Source organism: Temnothorax longispinosus, chromosome 12, assembly GCF_030848805.1.
Source record: "Temnothorax longispinosus isolate EJ_2023e chromosome 12, Tlon_JGU_v1, whole genome shotgun sequence".
In the NCBI taxonomy this organism is placed as follows: domain Eukaryota; kingdom Metazoa; phylum Arthropoda; class Insecta; order Hymenoptera; family Formicidae; genus Temnothorax; species Temnothorax longispinosus.
The window spans coordinates 8,214,654-8,236,616 of record NC_092369.1 but is presented as its reverse complement, the minus strand read 5'-3'; the positions used below and the strand labels follow the sequence as shown (position 1 = coordinate 8,236,616).

At 39.2% G+C, this 21,963-nt stretch overlaps 1 protein-coding gene and 1 long non-coding RNA gene across 3 annotated transcripts in view; one reads left to right on the top strand and one right to left on the bottom strand.

Annotated features, from left to right (window-relative positions):
• Positions 1–21,963, top strand: part of Stet (stem cell tumor) — a 365,074-nt gene that overhangs the window by 30,230 nt on the left and 312,881 nt on the right. The gene's annotated exons all lie outside the window — the stretch shown is intronic.
• The window catches only part of LOC139823157 (uncharacterized), a 36,567-nt gene continuing 18,435 nt past the window's right edge, over positions 3,832–21,963 (bottom strand). Inside the window, exons 3-5 of the long non-coding RNA XR_011734717.1 lie at positions 10,446–10,816; positions 9,838–10,083; positions 3,832–4,105 (exon numbers count right to left, since the gene is read on the bottom strand). This is a non-coding gene — a long non-coding RNA (uncharacterized lncRNA). The remainder of the gene's footprint in view (positions 4,106–9,837; positions 10,084–10,445; positions 10,817–21,963) is intronic.

The following is a 21,963-nucleotide window of genomic DNA, read 5'->3' as shown; positions in this document are numbered from 1 at the left end:
TGGGAAAACAACAGCGTGCGCGATAGGCAGGTTGAGTGAACGCGAAAACACGCGCAATGCGTCTGTTTACGAGAAGTATCGTGCGGATAATGGTGGACCACCATATGGACGCATGGTTGCACCGTGGAACTGTAATTTGCATATACGCGCACAGCTGATGTCTGGGCCCGGGACTGGGCCCTCTTCTCTAGTTCGGCTCGATTTCGAGGAGGAGACGATAGCGCGCGGCCGCGCCTCCCTGCAAAAAGGAAGAACGGCGAGCGCGCGCGGGGACGAGAGAGCCCGCGCGGACGAAAGAGACGGGCACGAAGAATGAGGCCGGCCGGTAGTCCGGAATCGGCAGCTCGTTGCAACACATGTGCAACACGAGCGCACGCGAGAGAGCCTCGATTCTCCAATTACTGACATTAATGCCGCTTCGCCCCCTGGGCAGGACTCGCGAACAGGTTACGCAGCGGCGACTCGCTCGAATCGTTCGATGCGAAGGCCGTGCGATTTGACGAGCTTATGTACTCGTCGCCAGAATAGCATATGATGATCGTCCCTATTGGGAAATCAGTAATATTCGTCCGTCGCGAATTAATTATAATTTCCGACGATTATATCGGTTACAGATGTTCTCAGATATTCTCTTGCAACAGGAAAATAAGATGATGAAATTTAATTTAAATATTAGCCAAATCTGAGCTATCGGGTTTCTATTCGAATCACAATCGCATTTTTACAATTCGTATCCATCACAAAGTGTTTAATTAATTTGGATTTTTTTTTAGCTGAGATGTATATAAATGCGGACTTATCACTTTTGTAATTTTTAATTTTCGATAATTTGATTTTTTAATTATCTCTACTGCTTACGATCCAAAATATAAAAGACAGATATTTAAAGATGTACAGATAATTATTTAACATATTCATATTAAATTTAGTTTAAAAGATAATGGAAGAGAGAGAGCAGAGTTGGAGAAAGTTTCTTTGTAATATGTGTGATGGATACATATTAAATAATAGAATTAAAACCAGGATGGAAAATTCATACTTCAACGTAAAAATTTGATAAAAGAGAATGGTAATTAATTAATTTAAATAAATATTCTTTCAAATAAAATAGATTTTATTCTTCAAATAGATGTGTATGTCTTCAAATAGAATTTAATATCCAATAAGCGCATGCATCGCACGCCCGCGAAATTAATTTGAAATATAATGAACAGAATATTTGATATGAATTTATATTATAAAGTATTAAATATTTCGACTGGCATATGATATTTGTTTGTGACATAGCTATTATTTACAAAAGTGTTAATATTCGCACGATACTCGAGCAGGCGTTTAGCGTCTCGAGTAATAAAGTATTATTACCTCACAAAACACGATTGTTTTTTGGAAATAATTAATGTTTAACAGTCCGCGCATTTTCTTTAATGATACTTATCTCGCGTTGCATAATTGTGTTGATATTGAATGTCTGCGTATTTTTATTTTTTCTTACTTCGCGTAGAAAGAATATATAAACGCACATTTTGAGGCTAAAACAGCTGGAGAGAAATATGCCATTCCGAAAAATGGCTTTTGCAATATTTTGTTGGTCGTATAATTCATCCGCAAAATATATATTATCAACTGCTTTCGCGTCGCTTGGAGAACGTCGCGTGATCCTCCCTAATGTCAGGTTTCCGAGATATTATTCGGTACCAGACATATGTCTTGAATACTTTTGTGCGTTCCGGTGGCCTCTTCACGTGGACTATCCTCAACGGAATTTAATATCACGAAACCTTGTAGATCTATCGAATTACGTACCATCGTTCATACATAGCGAATTATTTCAATAGTGTATGTTTTTCGCGCGAAATGTAAAGAATTTTTAAGCATGTCACATCTGATGCTTCAATAGCCTCTATATGACACATTATTACATTGCATATTTACAATTTTTTAATATAATACTTCTAAATAAATAGTTTTTAATATAACTGTTAATTAAATAACATTTTGAAAATACTTTATTGCTCTAGTTTGACAAAGAACTGTAAAAAAAATTACGATTTTATTCTCCGAGCAAAATCGCGTACAATTTCTACAAAAACTACTCAAGTTACTAAGCAATCAGTTACACGAGATAAGAAATGAGCTTCTAGTTGGAGCGTCATCTTCTAATCTAGGAAGTGATATATCGGAAGTGAAAATCGCGCGAGACGATCGATTGAGAGAGCAGCAAGACGGTTCGAGTGAGGATCGACTGATTTAGATGTGAGTCACGCGACAGTCAGGTGCTCGAAATGCGTCGATCTCGACGGACGGTGAGGCGCGATATTCCCGGGTGTCCACGTGAGACGATAATCATCTTCGTGTGGGTTCGCTCGTTCTGGATCAACCGGCGGCGCGCCCCGCGGCGCGTCAGGATCGACCGAACGCGCGTCAGGATATTGCCTCCACGTGTCGTTTCGAAAATCGTTACGCTTGACATTAGGCGGAATTCCGTGTGGGCGTGAACGCATCTTTATTTGGTTCATTGTCAGACCTGAGTAGCTTCCTCTCGCCTATATACAATATGCTTTATCTTCGGTATGCGTGGATTAGAACACGCTCGTGACCACCGGTCACGAATCTGTCTCTCGCTTTCATTATTCTTGCACGAAGGAGCGAAGGAGATCCGGGGCATCTCCAGGGATCATGATTACATACGATCGATATGGAGATTGATGGAATTCATACGGGGGAATTTGGCTATTACCGCGCTAATCGCTCGATCAAAAAGTGCACGGGAGTTATTCAGGGAATTATAAATGTCTGACGATATTTTTAAATGCTGTAAAGAGTCATTAACATATGTAACACACTGCGAGTTACTTATAGTTGTTTTTAACGTACAATCTACTTTCCCTTTTAAACTCAGAAATATTGCAATTTCCGTCTGATAATATCGCGCTTAAGTAATATATGGATTTGTTTCCTCTTACGCGCGATATTATCTTTTCTACGAATCCAGTCCCTTGTTTTCAATTAATGAAATTTTTGTCCCCCCGCTTCGCAACATTGAGCGAGGCAACGCGATAATCCAATATTCATATCTATTGTCGGGATTCTAAGGTGACGATCAATAAAAGTACGACGTCTATCATGTGATATCTAAATTGGAAGGTGGTGGCAGCCGGCCAACCGAGTCGCGGCATTAGCGACGCTATTGAATTATTCTGCGAGCCTCGCGATGAGAGAGAAACCGGTCGACCCGCTCACAATGAGCGAAGTAGACACGAAACGAGACCGGGACCGGCGAAATAAGAAGCCGAGAAGAGATCAAGAGGACTAGCTACCTCTAGCTGCGTCGTTCACGCACGAGATGCGGCCGGGCTGCGGCGCTGACGCGAATATAATGAGCCGCGGTAGCAATTTGGCGAAGAGGTATGGCTTCAGTGGATGGACCACCAGGTTGACGATTATTTCTGTAAAGGAGCCACCTGTATCCACTGACAGAAGCGTGAGGTATATATACTGTACGCGGCCACCATTAGAACTTTATTTGTGGTCGCTCTCTGAAAACGAGATGAACGACGTGTGACCAACCATCATTTATAATAGCGCGACTTTTTATTCCACGCCCGAGTGATCTAATCTCCATCGCTCGAATTACTGTATTTAGATTCGCATTTTAGCGTATATCGATTACGAAAATATCAATCTAGAATCGTGAAAAAAACTGTTATTTTCCCCGTTCTTTAATATTTTTGTTGAAACTGTCTAACGAGTATGAAATCTGAATATTTCTGTCAATAGAAATTACATCAACTATATTTATAATTACATTTTTAATCAAACCGTGCCCTCGATAAATATATTTTTATTTAATATGGCAATTAACTTAAATAGCTGCGAGCTTAGTATTAGGCTAAAGTCGGATTTTTTTCCAGAAAAAAATTCTCTATTCATATATTATTTCTCACTTTCGTTCGCGAAGTAGATTCGGATCCTCATGGTGGTCTCGTTTTTGGCTTCTGGTAGCATAGGTGTGGCATCCTGCCCGCCCCTCTGTTCTTTTCGTCCTCTTGAGCAACCCCCTCTGTCAGCCGCCTCCCCCCGGGAGCTCATTTATAACGCTCACCTGGGAAACACAAAAGGACTTCTTTCATCCTTGCGCTTTAATGCTTTCTCCCCCAAGTCGCCGCGTTGTCCTTTTTACACGTTATTTCGTCGCCGCCTTTCTCCCAGCGTTCTTTTTCTCTTTCCTCGTTCATCCCACGTGCTCCCTTTTTTACGCCCGCGATTTCGCGATACTCTTTCACCTTCTATTCGCTCTTCATCGTTTCTTTTTTTGCCGCATTGAATCGCGGCATAGCCCGCAGAATAATACTGATAAGCTAAACCACGCGATTTTCCTATGATTGATAATAGTTTCATGAGCAGAGCATCTAACTTCTTACACTAGTCTCCTCCCGATATGTTGTATTAACTTAACACTGCCGTGGTTTATTATAAATACGATTATAAATACGAAAAATTTTCAACAAATTTTATTTTAAAGGATAGTTTAATGAACGTAATAATGTGGGTTTTATCACGACTTCATTATTTGATTTTTAAATATAAAACATTAACAGGAATTTTTTATCACTTAATGTTTTTATTACAACTTTGCGCATGACAAATAAGTACTAAATTATATCCTTTCTGATAATAAATGTCATAATGAATCTTTTATGATGAATGAAAATGGATTTTTGCCGTAGAAAAAAATTATGTGTATTGAATGATGCATCGCATCGAAACTCGCGTATTTTATTACAAGTCTAGTTATACTTATTTTTGTTAGAATTGCATTTCGTTGGCTTTGCGTGGCAGTCAAAGATGAAAAGTTGTTGCAAGAACTTGGCTTTTCATCTTTTCCCTAGATCACCGCTACCAGCCGAGATAAATTAAAAGGGAAAAAAATGGATCAAGATTTATTTTATATCGTTCTCCGTGGCTTATGAAAAATAGAAAAATACATATCAAATGAAATCATTCTTGAGACAAATGCGCCTGGTGTCTATTAGATTAAATTTTTATCTTTTATTGTTTACAGTTACAGTTTTAATTATATAATAAATATAACAAACCACAACATTTTTTATTTGTATTTTCCTTATGATACATTATACAATATTTATCATATTGTTAAAAAGAAGATATATTTGCAAATGACCTTGCTGAGCTTTATTATACTATAAAATATGCAAGAGTACACATTGTGTATGTACATGTACATGATTATCCTTCTTGAAAATATAATTCTCTTTATTTCATATACACGTAATTCATATTTTAATTTAAAAAAATATAATACAGATATATATTTTGCTTCTTAAATTTTAAAAGTTTTGTAAAAAAGAGAAAGAAGACATTGACACATCATCGTATAAACTCTAAAGATATATTATGGTGTACGGCATCTAGGAGAGACTGGTGTTTAATCTAGGGAATGAGATGTATCTGAAGACGAATTACTTCGTTGTGTAGCTATCCTTGAAAATTAACTAGAGTGATAAAGTCAACAACTTATCAATTAATCAAGTCGCAACGTCTTTAATATAAACGTGATGACATGTGATTTATTTTTAGAGATATTTATATTTTTCATCTTTTATATTATTTTAGAGTTTCATTCGTTTTCCATCTCGTTATTATTTACATTTAATCGTACAACAACACGGCGGACAATTTAAATTTTCGTATAATTCGGTGCGCAACGCTGAATTATCTCGTACTGTTGAGGAATGCATGAAACGTGTGACGAAATTAACTACGATGTTGCGACGTTAGTTCCGTTGGCTATTACGCGGACAGGAAAAGGGCGTAAAAAATGCAATTCGCGGCACGGTAAACGCCCCGTCGCGTCGTCGGGAAATACGGCTCTGAATGCGCACACACGAACGGAGCTACACCGCCAGCCTTTCGATTAAGATGGATCCCTCGTGCTCGTATGCAAAGAGACGCCATAACTCCTCCAGGGGTCCTTCGCTATCCTCCATGGAAATTACGTAAATCGCTTCCCCCGATCCTTCGTCGATCTTCGATCTTTCCTGGATAGGGCGGGTGTCCCCGACCGGCTCTGAATCGCCAAGATCCCCGAGATCGTATCCGAATTTAGAAAGCGTTGGTGAAGATGGTATGAGTGGCGACGAGTTCCTCCACTTCGACGTATCTTCGCCTTCGGACGACGCATTTGACCTCCGTCACTTTTAGCCCTTGGATATACAAATATCGGGCATATCGGGGTCAAATGTTCGATCGACTGTTTAAAATTGCGGAATAGGATGATGGAACTGCGGACTGCTGAATATATTGAATAATTGAATTCCCCCGAAACGTAGATAAATTTAAAATTTTCATAGGAATCCATTTTATAAAAGGTTTATGTGAATGCCTCCTCTTCAATATCGAAAGTCGCGGTTTTAAAATTATTGAACCTTTTTTTTAATTCCTAATACCTACCTCTTCATTTCAAGCCCCACGAAAGGAAATTGAAAATAATCTCTTACTTACGATTAAGTTACATCAACTCACGCTATACTTTACATATTAAATATTGATTTGCACACTCTTTATGGTAGAAACATATGTGAAAAGCCATGACCTCTTCAAAATTGTAAGGACTTCTCATACAAGGAAATACAATGAAATAGTTACTTTATTTGTTAATGCTTTTTAGTTGAAAGTATATAGCAGATGATTAGAATTAAATTTATTTTTATACAGAATTTTCGTAAGTTAAACGCCTAGTTCCGAACAAACTGGATCGCAATTGAATATTAATAAGACCACAATGCAGATTATACGGCGTTAATCATCGCGTTAAGCCGTTTACTCTAAATTATTACGACTGATATGCCTTTCGGAATTTACTAATGCAGACTACGTTGCAAATTCATCCGGCGTATGAATAACGTTCGTAAAACGTTTCATCGCGATCAAAGTGAACGCGTGCCATGCGACCCATTTTCTACACATAATCATAGACTGTCTCCGCCGCGGTTATTAATCGCCGTTTCATTATCGCTACTACCGCAGAGAAGAGGTGGAGGCAGGGGGATATCACGCATCGCGGAGATCCGTACGCATTACGGCCGATTACGCCGATAAAATCGCGCGATGCATTAGCCGCGCGCGTAATCGTTCGTATATATACATACGGTGTTCCAGAATATATGCGTGATATTTTAGGAGCAAATTCTTGGCGAATTTTTATCAAGCAAGGAAACGCGGCTATTTACTTTTATGTATCATGTAATTTTTGAAATTTTGATATTAAAAACTATAATTATGAAACATCAAACGAGAATCTCATTAATTCAAACAATAATGTTCCTTTGCGTCTTCAATACTGCATTTGTGAAAAACTCTTATTTCCAGCTATCAATAAATTATTGACATTGTACGTCAACTTCTACTAAAAAAGAATTGGTTACAATATCATGAAAAAAATTTCTTCCTGATATGGTACGCTCAGGTCGTTCAGGTACACCCGGTGTATATGCGAACGTAGACTATCCCGGAAACACATGCCGTTCAATCCGACGCGGTCGCGCATTAGCGCTACGATTTCCAGCCTTGCGGAAAATATGTGCGTAGAGCGCGGTGCGCTCATTAATTACCGCCGCCGGTGATATTACTGAATTCCGTTGGTCGAATATATCACGGAGGACGAGTCTGCGTTACGCGAGATACAGAAGCGAACCGACAAATTGGCCTCGACATGCTTGCTGCGTTGGTCTCAGATCCGTGATATTCGATAATCGCATTATTAATTGATTATAATATGTGCATACAAAAGTGCTCAAGAAACGATGGGATTGCATTACGCGACGGAGAACATTATTATTTGTCGTCATGTGTGAACGTTGTATGTATTTCCTAAATATTTTGAAAAAACTTGTTGAGTTTTTAACGTAATATATGTGGCCGGATATTTAAGGGAAAAATGGTTTTCTCTCAATAATACTTCGATGCTTGGGTATTCACGATTACGGGTTTAAGAATATTTTACATGTTAACAGACAAATGTTATACAATGTAAGAAATTGGTGGAAATTTCAATTAAATCCAAATTCGTGATTCTCTAGAGGATAATCTAAATATTTCTCCTAAGTGTGTAATAAGAGATTAGAGTAAATGCGTTTAATTAAGATAGTCCACGTGGGTCTCGTCTCGGTACCCATTATGCTTTCAAGAACCATCGACAGTGCATTCAGGGAGTATTAACGTTTTTCAAGATACTATCGCGGATAATAGAGATCGTATACGGAATTCGTCCACGCCGGAACCCAGTGTGCGGAAGATAACAATACTTAGAGATAACGAGAACGTTTCTGAAAGTGCCGTCAGAGATCATACGGCCTGCCTGCCCGTGTAGGTTTACATCGACCGTAGGTTTCTTGTCTCATAATTCGTCTATAAAGACCGATAGAGCCCCTATATGCTTCCCTCATGTTCCGTTATCATTTGGTGTTTTAAGGTCATATGTTCTAAAGAGCGCTATGTTCGACTTTGGTATTGATTTTACGCGACACATAAATGGTGACATATAAACTATTAACTTATATGCTAAGTAGATTTATGGTTAATTCATAAATGCATGAATATTGCTAATTTTAACGACAGAAATTAGAACAATGAATATTAAAAGAATTATGTAATAAAGAAAAAACTAAAATAATTGAAGAAGAGAAATTTAATAATTCCTTTCTTAAAATGTCAGAATGGTAATTGTCACCTCTGTATAATATACTCTATAATTGAGATATTATCATCCAAATGTATAACTGTGCTAATATGCAATGCTTTTATCTCGTTTATTTATTCAGTTAATATTTTCGCGGCACATCGATCAAAATGTCACTGCGTTTACATATTAAAACGCTACGGATCGTACGCCGGCGCGTTATTTAATATATACTTTATGAGTTTTAGTACGCGTACGATCGCGTTACGCGTTTGGTGCGTGAAATGTATGGGCGGCAGTTTTACAGTCGATTGGAGTATCGACGCGCAACAAGTAACGCAAACGGCGGGAGGCGTTTTCCTAGAAGAGATCACGGTTCATTGGCGAAACGTGTGGACCGGATGAGAAGAGGAGGAAGAGTCGGTGCAGCAGAAGCGATTATCTTATATAGAATAATTTGTCCGCTTCATTGGATAATGCCGTCGTGGCGCCAGTCTCTGACCTGCTTATACGCCTCGTCGCGCTCCTACGTTGAACCTTACGACTCACACACGTCGTCTGATTAAAGGCTCGCATTGTTACGTAACCGCGATGAAACTTCATGTTTGTCGACATGAATGTATACATACGCGCGTTACGTTTCGATTCACAACGAGCACGATTTCTTTCTTCTTTTTTTCTATTACAAACACATAAAACTCTTTACGTCGTTTCTCATAATGTGAATCGCGGAATGTTATAATCAACTAAATCTTTAGCCGGCTGGATTTATCACAGTCTAGTTATAGTATTTTTATAATTTAAAAGATAAAGAAACATAATTACGAAGTATGTAAAAATAATTCTTTATAGTTATTAGAAATTAGAGACAAACTCTATGTTTTATTTAAAATGTTGCCCGGGATGAGTTCGATCTAGAAGATTTTCTGAATATTTTTTTACAACTCTCTACTTGACCGAAGTGCTTTGCACAATGTAACTTGTGAAAGTGTCTGATGGTTGCATAGCACCGGATCGGATAGCTTTTTTGTTGTGTAACTGATCCGTTCGATTAAAAGCGTAGTAAGTACTCTACCACGTGAATTATACGAAGTTCTCCAAATTCGGCGGCTACGAAGTACAAAGTGTATACGAACCGAAGTCTCAACTTCACGCTTGACGAAACTGCCTGACTATCCACGCGTTAAACTTCGTCTTCTTGTCAGGGTCGTTGGATGCAAGCACGGTGATCTTGGCCAATCTTCTACAGATCGCTTCGATTACGGCGATAACCCTCCCCCCGTCCACCATTTCTCGTCCTACTTCTTAGCTGACTCATCCGCTCAAAGAAAATAGAATTATGGTAATCAGAGTTCTCAACGATATTGTTACGGCCGACCGACCTGGAACAAATATAATCGCGTTGGAATAAAATAATGCTAGTTATCAGGACTGAAACTCATGTTTTTATTTTTTTAACTAACTTGTATATACATATAGCTACGTATTACAAACATATATACTCGTATAAATTTAATCTTTTATCCTACCATACGTATCAAATCTATGAATAGATTTTCTGCATGTAATAACAAATTCTCATCAAATATCATAACATCATCATTTCAATAATATCAATATTATTAATTATTAAACAGTCAGTGTGACAAGAATAAAAATTGGAAGGCTATTGACTAAATAAAAATTTACACGAGCTGAGTTAGTGTGATTAGTATTAAAGGGGTCTTTCTATATATTTACTTACGTAATGAAAATTGTGTATTCAATAATTGTAATTCATTCATAACGCTGAAGTTCCATTATGTTCGATCATATGGAGCGATAAGGTGTAAATGGCATTGGCCACATGCAACTGTGCCACATACGTTCCCGCAAAGGCAGCTAAGTGACGCAGCCGGTGCATCGACTGCACTTCTGCAGCTACGTGGCGGGCTTCCAGGTGGTGGCACGTGCTCCGGCATCGACAGGTGGTGAACGGTCCAAATTCCCCGTCGTCTCGTAGAAGGACGGATCGCTCTTTCGATTTCTAGAGGCAGATCTAATTTATCCTCGGATCGTTTGATCAGCATGCGCATCCATCTTTATGGGGGGAATAACTGTAAACCGACACGACTCCTGGTTTCAAGAAATTGAAGGGATTAATCGTCACGTCATCATGAATTGTAGAAGAGCAGCGAATATAATATCGAATAATAATATAATATCGCGAAGAATAAAAAATATATTCGTGGAAATAAATATTTTGTTATATTATGGTTAATGAAAAGGAGATAAAGACTTTGATATTAATTATTATCTTTTCATATCTGCGATATAACATTATTATTTTTAATGTTAATAACATGCACGCAAAACAGATGTTGATGACGAACAATGAAAATAATGGTAGAATATGAATAACAGAATAATATAAATAACGTTGTAAATAATCGTAATTATTGGGTATTTATACGGGTGTGTGCTTTACATCGCGGCGTTTCCAATTTAATACTTCTGGGGTGGAATTGGTTTTTGTTCTGTCTCGATATTATCCTCGTTTGCACGTAAACGAATAGGCACGCGAAGGGCTAGCATGCAGTCGGGGTATGGCGCATTATAATGCTCATTATATTCGATCTGCTCTCCCGCAATTCACGGTATTGCATGCCGCGTAACTTCCTTTCTCGCGATCGCCGCATCATTCACGCGAATACGAACGATAAAGCCTCATAATGATTTCTTCGTAAAAAAAAGTGTAAAAATTGTCGGATTATTGCTTACAGATGGTTTTTGCCTACCGCAAAAACCATCAGTGATTTCCGATCGATTAGCGATATAAAAATGATACTGATATTGACGCATTTTCTTAATTTATAACATGATAATCATTTTATTTTGAAAAATTAAGGATATATTCTAGCGAAAGATTTATATCATTTAATAAAACGTAAAATATTGCAACACGCTAGATATTCGCGGATATATGATATTATTGTACAAAATTTAATTTAGTCTATTAATCCAAATTGAGATGGTTTGTATGATTTTATGTGAACTGTACAATTAATTTATGTGCAACTTGTAGATGAATTTATATATAACATACAAGCTCGTATAAAATAATGGGATGCCGGTTTAATTATTATTATTACGCGTGAGCAATAATCTATTAAATTACATCATATTTATAATTACCTACGTTAAAATAGCCGGAATTAATATCTTAATGTAATCTAATATTATGTATACCGCTAAAATTTATTATTTTGTTCTTATTGCATTATTCCTGTACGCTATTTTTGTTCATGATTACTTTGTTCTCGATGTTTTTCGAATAGTTCAATGAGATCGAAAATCCAAGGCGATGTCTCGGCAGGTGGTATAAAAGTTGTGCCGCCAGTGTGGTTAAACAGCAGCCGCCTGTAGAGGTTCAAGGGCCGGATAAAGGAGAGTATAGGATGGAGCTCTCTCGTTAAAAACATCTGCTGCTACCGTAGACCAAACGCGCGCGCGAAAGAGAGCAAGATAGAGACTCCGTGAGAGCGTGATCTTTCGAATTGCGCCCCAAATAGGATTGCTTTGTTTTTCAATGAGTAAACGTTTTCTTCTCGAAATTGTTTTGTTTAACGAAACACCTGCTTTTTTGCAATTATTGACGACTCTAAATTTAATCACGCTTTAAGGTCGATGCAGACACAGCCGTGCCGTATCCGTACCGTGCACGAAACAGAAACATCAGACAAGGATACCTATTGTCTCCATCCTTGTCTAATGTTGTCTCTATCCTTGTCTAATGTTAACGATACGGATACGGTACGGGTACGGCACGGCTGTGTCTGAATCGACCCTTATAGGTGTTATTGCATTGCAATCATTATAATGCTTTCTTGAAATGTTACTGTTATATTTACTTCTTTTTTTCAGTCGCGTTACTATTTTAAATATCTTCGTGAACGCGTAAAGCAGCATGAGAATTTAGTGAAGATTAGTAATGAACAAGTAGTATATGAAATATTCCGTGTGTCGTACAACAAAAAGGGATATATATAAATATGTATGTATATATGTATGTGTATTGTGTATCCCTTCACTTGTATATTTCCCTCCCCATTGAGCGGCCAATCAGAGCAACCGACAAAATCTCTCGTTTGTCGTGTGAAATATTAGCCTGCCGTTGGTTTTGTTCCCTCAGCGAAAAACGCGTTTAGAGCTTTTTGCATAAATCGAAATTGCGCCCTCCGTCCCTTCGGATTTGCGATAGCCCAGAAGAAACGGACCGATTAGCATTTCGACCCGACTACTGTCGCGGATAATGAATAGCGTGCGATTATGCATACCAGAGAAACGGGGAGTTCCGAGCGATTCCATATCGGGTCGTCGGAGATATATATCATCCCCCGGAACGCTCTTCCTGGCAGACACGAGCTCGCGAGGTAATGCAAGCTTCTTGCGCTCGAGTGAATCGCAGGAATTCGACGTTGTTATTCTCCTTTCATGGCTCCGAGATCCCTCGCGGGGGTGTAAGAGAACTGGAGTAGCGGGGGATGCTGGTGGCGCGTCTTACGTCTACCTCCCACGCTCTGTCGCAGGTGCACATCGTCGATTCTCGTATTTTACACCCGCGAAAAAACCCTCATCCCTGCGTATCAGATATACCTTTATCTTACCCCCGATGATTTTTCCGATTTTCGCGTCTCGAGAGGTGTGAAAAGCACCTTTGGCTCTTCAATTTTGTCACTTCTTATCACAGTTATCTGCTTTGTGCGTTTCATCGTATTTCCACTTCATAACATTCTATTTTTAGAATATCGACACGAGACCATAGAATCGTATGGAAATGTAAATTTTATCATAGGATTAATCTGGACGATCAATGGTTTTGTAGGACACTCCATATACTTTTTTGATGCACCTACGCAAGAACTTCTGCTTAATGAGTGTTTCGCGTTATTGATTAATGGGAAGGTAGTGTCCACGGAATTACGTCGATTTGCAACTCTGATAATATATGTTTTTCAGAGGCGTCTATCAAGCGGTCCCTTTTTATTTGCCACCGCTCATTAGTATCGCTACGTGACATCGGGGCCAGATAATACCCTCCGCTTACGTCATTCTTGTTTGTCGGGGTGACCAATTTTAGCTCAACTCCCACGACTGATTAGCATTTAGCACAAATTGCGATTCATACTCTATAATCTTACCGGCATGAAAAGAGAAGCGGCGAGTTTCTCTATTTCTTATACAATAAAAGTTTCCCCGTGTTGCACTCGCTAACTTTTCATGAGTCGCGGTCGCCTTCCTTTTTCCATTTCTCTTTTTCTATTTAAGACGTTTGACATACTAAATATCTCTTAGAAACCGAGAAGCATGAATATCTCATTGATCGTATATGCTATGACTTTCTAATGTAATATCTCGCTCATGAAAGGATGTACTTGACGAAAAGTATACTTTATTCTATTTTTAGCTATCCTAATGGATTGAACATAAATATTTATTTCATCTGATTTACATAATTTTATTCGTGCTTACATTTTTCTTTATTATCTCTAAATGATTACGAGTGTTTCTCGATGCACTGAAATACTTATAAATACTATATTTTACTTTGTATAGTGTACATATATTATTCCAACGACTAACACAAACGAGAAAAATTCATTTCGTTGATTTCGGATTGAGATCGGATTATGATAATGCGGAATTCCGGTATTTGTGATCAATGAGATAAATTATAGGATTTTGCGACAAATTTTCTTACGAATCTTTTCCCCACAGAAGTCTTTACTTCCGAGTTTATCTCTTCGCGCGCGGGGAACTCAATTTTTGAGAAAACGAAGCGGCGAGAAGCGGAAACTTTGGAATGCGTCGCGCATTGTGGCCGCTGCGGCGCCGGTTAGAAGTCTCGATGGAAAAAGGCGACGTCGACGTGTAATCCGATGCTGCGCGGGTTAATGAGCGCCTCTAACCTCGCGACTTTCCCGCAAAAATGAATCCGCAGTTCTCGGTTACACGTTACACGGAGATACTTGCCGGACGTCAAAACTTATCGCAGGAAGAGCCGCGCGGTGTCGACCTGCTCGGCATCGAGTTTCGAGATCGGAAACGAGGAAAGTCGACGAGCCTTAATTTGCTCCTCTAACGGTTTGCCCATTATCGTCTTTATCTACGACGATATTTCCGCCGTGATGCCGCGAGAATCTATACTCTGACATCGGCAATTAGCGCTAAACCAAGATTTTAGATGATCGACATGCCTCTCTGCCCATGTGAACCGTTTACTTCGAAAGTGATACGGAAGAAAAGCTCGGATTTAAAATAATGTTAGTTTTACAATCCGTATAATGATGAAATAATTATTAAAGTATTTACGTACTGATAGTGCGCTGTTTTTAGCAAGAGATTTACGGAAGTGGGCTCATTGACGTCACTTTCAAAGTAAACAATTCGTACAGCGAACCTCGTGGGAGTTACTGCCGGCATTTTCCTAATGTCGTTTAACGACGATGAGATCGAGTTTTACGGTGCAGTATTTACCACTTTCTTCTCTCTCTCTTTCTCTTTTTCTGTTTCTCTCTTAATGCCACCGTCAATACCGTCTATTAGACGGATTGCACGACAAAAAGTGTTGCGAACGGAGCTACCGGCGGGATACCGGGGTGTAGAGATAATTCATACGGCTCATCCGAAGGTATCTTTTACATGGACGCAATCTCATCCTTGTAAAAGGAATCCACCTCTCGGTTCTTACCGATCGCCGTGCCGGCCAGTCGAATGTCTTTCTTAATCCTCTTTCTTTGCGTCTCGCTCGATCGATTTCCGCCATCGCACCGCGGTAAGTGATCCGGCGAGAGGCACAAACGACACAATCATCGATTCGTTTATTCTCGACCGTGAAATTTGCTCTTTGTTTTTTTTTCGCCGTGGGGAAGTTCAATTCCTATTTCACTATGTGATCACGCGGAAAATCGTTTCGGGGGTCCCGTGATAATGACATTACGTTATACTTCTGCTTCTGTAACGTTAATTAGACAACCTTTGTTTGATTGCGGCGACAAGAACAATGTCATTAAAACGATGCGTTAAAAAAATTATGATACAGACAAAAATTCTACACTGAACCGACAATTAATTTCCATATGAACATTATCCTTGCAGTCTTCTGCATATCCAATTTTTACTTGTGAAAAAGCAACTAACAATAAGAGCAATTTAAAACTGTTCCATATAAAACAATGATATGCTGATGAAAAGAACGAGAGAGACGGAACCGTGCTCATCAGAGACGGGACCGTGCTAACATTTATTTATTGACAATAAATTATTTTTTTCAATTTTCGTCGACAGACGGCCATAATTTCTTAATTCTGTAAAACCGCAGACACCTCTCTCTCTCTCGTCTATTCGTTTATTCTTCCGCCAGCAGGTACCGCGTTTTTGTGAGCCGTGCGCAGCAGTAAATTGGGCGAGAATCGTTCTGCCACAAAAATTAGGGTCCCCTCTCGAAAAATCGGCAGACAGTTTTGGGTTTATACGAGCGCGGTTGGCAGACCAGCACGTTCGCGGTTATATGGTCGTGGCGAACGTGCGAACGTGACGTCGTCGCATCGCTCGAAAAACGCCGCTGATTTTTGTCTCTTCCCTCTTCCGGTAATCTCACGCCTCCGATTTTCAATACCGCTCGCTACTGTGAATAGCGTGGAATTAATTTCGAGTCGTCGATCGCGACCGCGTTACCAGTAGATATAACGTTCCCGCACCAAAATGGAATTTGTTCCCTGAAACGTCACGAAATGAAGTCTATTTCTTCATGAATCAAACTATCGATTTTTTTAATTATTGCCGATCCTCGTAATCTCAGAAATCTCACACGTAATCTAGCGATTTTGTAGAATATTCCAAAGAATTTATATACTTTTTTCCGAAATAACGCTAATTAAACACGAGATTGCATTTATCTACGATCAATATACTTGAGAAATTTGCAGAGAAAAATAGATAATAAAGATATATTTCACGAAAACATTTCGTTAATTTCTACACGGTATTTGACTTACGAGCATACCGCGGGGCTCGTTGTTTCACTTTGGAGAAATTCTGCAGCGTCATTCCCGAACCATTTTCCTGTCGAAACCGGTGATGTTTCCGCGCCACCCTCAACGTGGTGTTGCCACGGTAGCTGGTCGTAAAATCATCTTTTTCGAGGGCGGCTCGTGTGGAAGGACCGGGTGGTTGTAAACCTGCCGCACACCCTCAAGATATCACGGAACACAGACGGCCTCTAGGCGTTTGGCTAGCGTTAATTGCCAATTTGTAGGCACGACCGCAACACGCCCGACTAGACTTTGCCGTGTCACCACCTGTGCCTCAACAGTATAATAAAATTTTAGCGAGCAAACGCGAAGACATATTTGATATGGTGTTGGCAATGTGACTACCAATATAAACGCGCCCGCGACTTCCTACAAATCCAAGTGTATTATTTTAACTAAAGCTGTTCGTACCATATTTCTTCCCGTCCTAAATCACGTCATTTAACACGGTTGAACTTATTAACTTTTAATTTAATACGATTAAACGTGTTAATTTGACACGCAAATGTGTCATTTTTACATGTTTATGCGTGTAGAAATAACACATTTGGATTTACAGTGTAATCTTTATTAATTTTAATAGCAAATTCAGATTTTAATTTTGTTTATTTATACGCAGGACTCATATTGTGACAACGTAGACATTTTATTTCACAGCTTGGTTTAAACATCTTTTTTTTCATAAAATTTGTAGTTGTACTGTTTATGGCTAGAGTTGGAATACTCAAGCGGTTTTTGACGCATCACGTATGGCGCATCACGTATGGCGCGTCGCGAGAAAACGGCCGTTGCATTTTGTTCTTGAGCAGAATATTCTGACGAATAACGCGTGGCATGGAGAGGTATGCGTCGCATAAGGGTGTAGAAAGCGTGAAATGAAAGGTAATCGTGCAATTTCATTTTGAGAATGGGAGGAACGAGCGGAGGCGCGATCTTTCGCGGTGAGAGTAACTCCTCCCAACCGATAGATTCGTGACTAGAATTTTTCCGTTCACATTTGGCAGATACCGATAAGGAGTTGATGACGAAGGTGATCCGGGAACTGCCCGTTTCGGATAGCTGTATATTCCGCCATATATATGTGCACGTATAGGCGGCGAATATCGAAAAAAAAAATTGGTTTATATTGCTTGGTTTTCGTTCCTTTAATAAAATGTGAATTTTATTCCACGCTAAACCAGCATATCTTTTGAAATATCGGTATTTATTACACGGTCTGTGCGAGATTTCCCATTTCTCTAATAACTAGATTCATAACATTAAGTCGTATTCATTATACATTAGGAATTACACAAAATATCTTTAAGTAAGTGTAGAAAACTTGAGTTGTCTACTAAAATATTAATTATTTACTTTTAAGATTGCCCATGTTTTCTTACATACATATAATCTATAGAATATAAATAATTTTATATAAATCTTTGAAGCAGAAAGAATATAAAAATCCATATTGAGTATCGTATAATACAACACAGAATATTTTAAAAAGTAATATTTTAATTTTACCTCAAGTTTTGTTTTCTGAGATAAAACATTGCACGCTTTTATGCATATAATTACGCAGAAGACGATAAAAAAAAACACTCGTAATTTCGTGAGAACTCGAAATAATGCTCGCGGGGCATGCAAACCAGTTAAAGCACGAGTCAGCGCTGGCTTATGTGCGGCGTCCGCGATGAAATCGGCTACGGGGGACAATCACGTCGGCATTATTATGCGTAACGCCGGCCATTATCGCGGTCGGCAGGTCCTCGTGAGAAAGTTCACGATCGCCGCCAATGTCGGGTACGTGTGCTTTCGCGCCCAGGAGGTGCGCAGGCAGGCCACGTAGGCACGAGCTGGGGGCTAGGTAACCCGCACACATATACGCACGTGTTTTCACGTTCTATTACCTCCGCCTACCTAGTACCTACGTACCTACCTACCGGCCGAACAATAATAGCTATTGTACGACGGCTTGTTAACGCGATACGTGAGCGAAAGAGGGACGACGGTCCCTTCGCGACCGGCACGCCAATCGGCACGGCGATTTAATCGTGGATTCAGAGATTTGCAACCGGAAATCAGCCATACGGCTGGTAATTCCGGACCCGTCGAATGATGAAACGGACTTTTCGCGACGCGGTTTCATACCGGATCAATGAATTCGGTCGCAAATATATAGAAACTTGTTTGCTTATATTTTTCAACCAATAGTTTCTCAATCATTATATTTATTATAAATAACTGTCCATAAAAATATCATTCAAAATAAGAATTTATGGCGAAATAAGAATTTATGCGTTAAAAGCTGTACCTAGCAACTGCAACAATTCGATGAACATAAATATCTATTTAGATTATACATGGAGATTGCATGAAACATTTCCTATATGGTTTACGATTAATCTTATCCGAAAATCTATGACGACAGCATGTTATGAACCGTTGAGTTTCACGGATAGCCGGAGTAGACTTTCAGTACACGTACAGTTTCATCAGCGAACTATTAATTTCGGTTGTATCGGAAATTTTGCGAGATTGTCGAAGAATGCATGCGCATCTAATCGAGACGCGAGGTTTCAATGATTCATTCCACGAACGGAGGAAATGCGGTGAGAGGCGCGTAGGTGAAGGCGAAAGAATGAATGAACGTGAAGCGGAAGCGAGCGGACTCGCGCGGCGGCACGCCTCGTATATAGGGTGTTTCGCGTGTAACTTATGTGTATGTCCGTGTTCGGCCAGTTGAGCGAATGAAATATAACGGTACGCAAATGTTTAACAGTACGATCTCGTAGATAGTCGAAGAATGGGAAATTCTCGTGAGAAATTGATCGCGCAAATAGTGTTCTTCATCGACACCACGATAGATCGACATTCTTTTCATTTCCATTATCCGTTATCAAACACCCTGTATATGTCTGCCCGTAGCTGCGTGCATGACTACGCTGGGCTACCTTTCCCGATCGACGAGACGCGTTTTCCTGTGCCGACACCGGACGTCCGGCGCGGTCGACGGAATAGTAATACGCAATACGGACGGACATAGACACACAGCAACCCGTATCCCTACGTTCGCTTGAAGGATTCCATTTATATAAATTGATACGATCACGTCTAATGTAATAGAACTATAAAGACGATAGCTGGGGCACGATCGACGATAAAAATGAAGTTGTACGTGGCCTGTGTGCCAATATTTTGTGCAATAACTTCCATTATTTTCTCTAATATCTTTGACATTACTTCTAACGTGTAATTTAATGGATTATCTATCAGAAATATTATATTAGAGAAAATAATGCCTCTTTCTCGATCTTTCTTTGTCTTTTCGTTTTTTTGTTTTTGAATAAACTTCAAGAAATAACTCTTTAACAAGCACTTGTTAAGTTAGAACTATCATTAGACAAATAATTCACTTTTAGATGTTCGAGGAGTTACTACTTTGGTACATTGTAACGGGCATTTTCACTGAAAATTACTGCACTTAATTGAAGATTGAATTAATTGTGAAGTGACGTAGGCAGGCAGGATAGTTACGAGGTTCGAAGTTATAACTCACTTATGATCGTTTGGCATAGGGCGAGGTACGGTTTTTGGCGGAACACCGAGTCCCGCGGCCCTGATAGATACGACGAAATTGTTTAATAACGGATGAAACTTCCGGGCGTCTCGTTTACAGTGGACCGGATGATCCGCTGTCGCGTTTCCGCACCAATGCGACGGAACGAACGAATGCAGGCGATCCGCTCAGCCGGCGACATTGTGCAAAATATCATTGTTCGATACTGCGAGTCACGTAGAGAGGGAGGGAAGGGAAAAAGGGTTACCGGTGACCTATTCGTTTCCGGTGGCGCGGTGGAATGTCGATAATTGAGTCGGTGAAAGAGGAACGATGGAAGTCAGAAAATAAAACACTCGCGAGTGTTTTACCGTGCGGCGTTATCTGCGGTATTTTGACAAAAATTATGTGTCGACAAAATTAAAAATGTAATAATAATTTTATAATCTTGGATATCATTATTTAATATCACTTAGATAATATAAGCGAATTACAATTTATTACGAGAATTATACGGTAAAAAGTCATTTCGTTTGAAAATTAAACCATTTAGTTTGAAAATTAAACATTCTACAATGAGCTATGTAAAATTTAATTCATTTATCTTTCTTAGTGTATACTTGCATTTTACGCGAATAAATTTTAAAGCGAATGTTGGAATCGTATCACTGACGTCGAACGTTCGACGAAGAGAGATTTTTAAAACTAATATTAGTCCAGAGCAAGCAGACAATCGATTAATTAAACATCTATTATTACCGGGATGATCGCTGCCAAATATTCACACAACCTGCGGCCTCGCAGCGCGAAAATAACGAGAAACGAAATCGCAGGGAACATAATTAATAGCATATATGTTCCCTCTCAGTTTTATTGGCAGTTTAACAGTGGCCAGTGTCAATTATTATCAATATTCACACACCGGTCTGCGTCATCGCTCGTGACTTACCATAGTTTCGCCTATTTTAGTTGTTTCTTGAATCTAGGATACGCAATACATTTCCACGCTGCTTTGAATTTGATGTGGTGCGCTCCATAATTTATAAAATTATTTTTACTAACAGAGTAGTCCGATCGAATATGTTTAACCGTCATAAAATTTTTTTGTAGTCACATTTTTATATTATCCTCCCGGTTCGCTTAAACATTGTCGCAATTTGTCACCGTAATCGTGAAGCACAATCGATCTCCGCGTCCAAGAAGCTCCTACACTTGCCACTATATGTGCGTGACATAGAATTTCCTGCAGAGCTAATTATCATTAAGCATGCGCGCGAGTCACGTTACAACGAGACTCGTAAATTAGTTTTATATTCTATATATATTTCTGACATAATCGGGTGCGTTTATGCAAACTTAACTACTCGACATAACCGAGAGTTATGATCAATAATGTCGACGTAAACGACACCATACCATTTTAATTCTGCCTAAATTAAGAAATATATCCAACGACGATTTCCAAATTTCACGCTACATCCACATGCAAAGATTATCAAGATTACAAAATAAACCGAGAAGTTATATATAAGGAAAAAAATTAATTGGTTACGTAATATGATTTTTTTCGCGTTACTATATGAACTTTCATTAATCATCCGTATCAAGTTCTCTCTGCAATAAGTTACGCGTGTGGTATTATTAGAAAG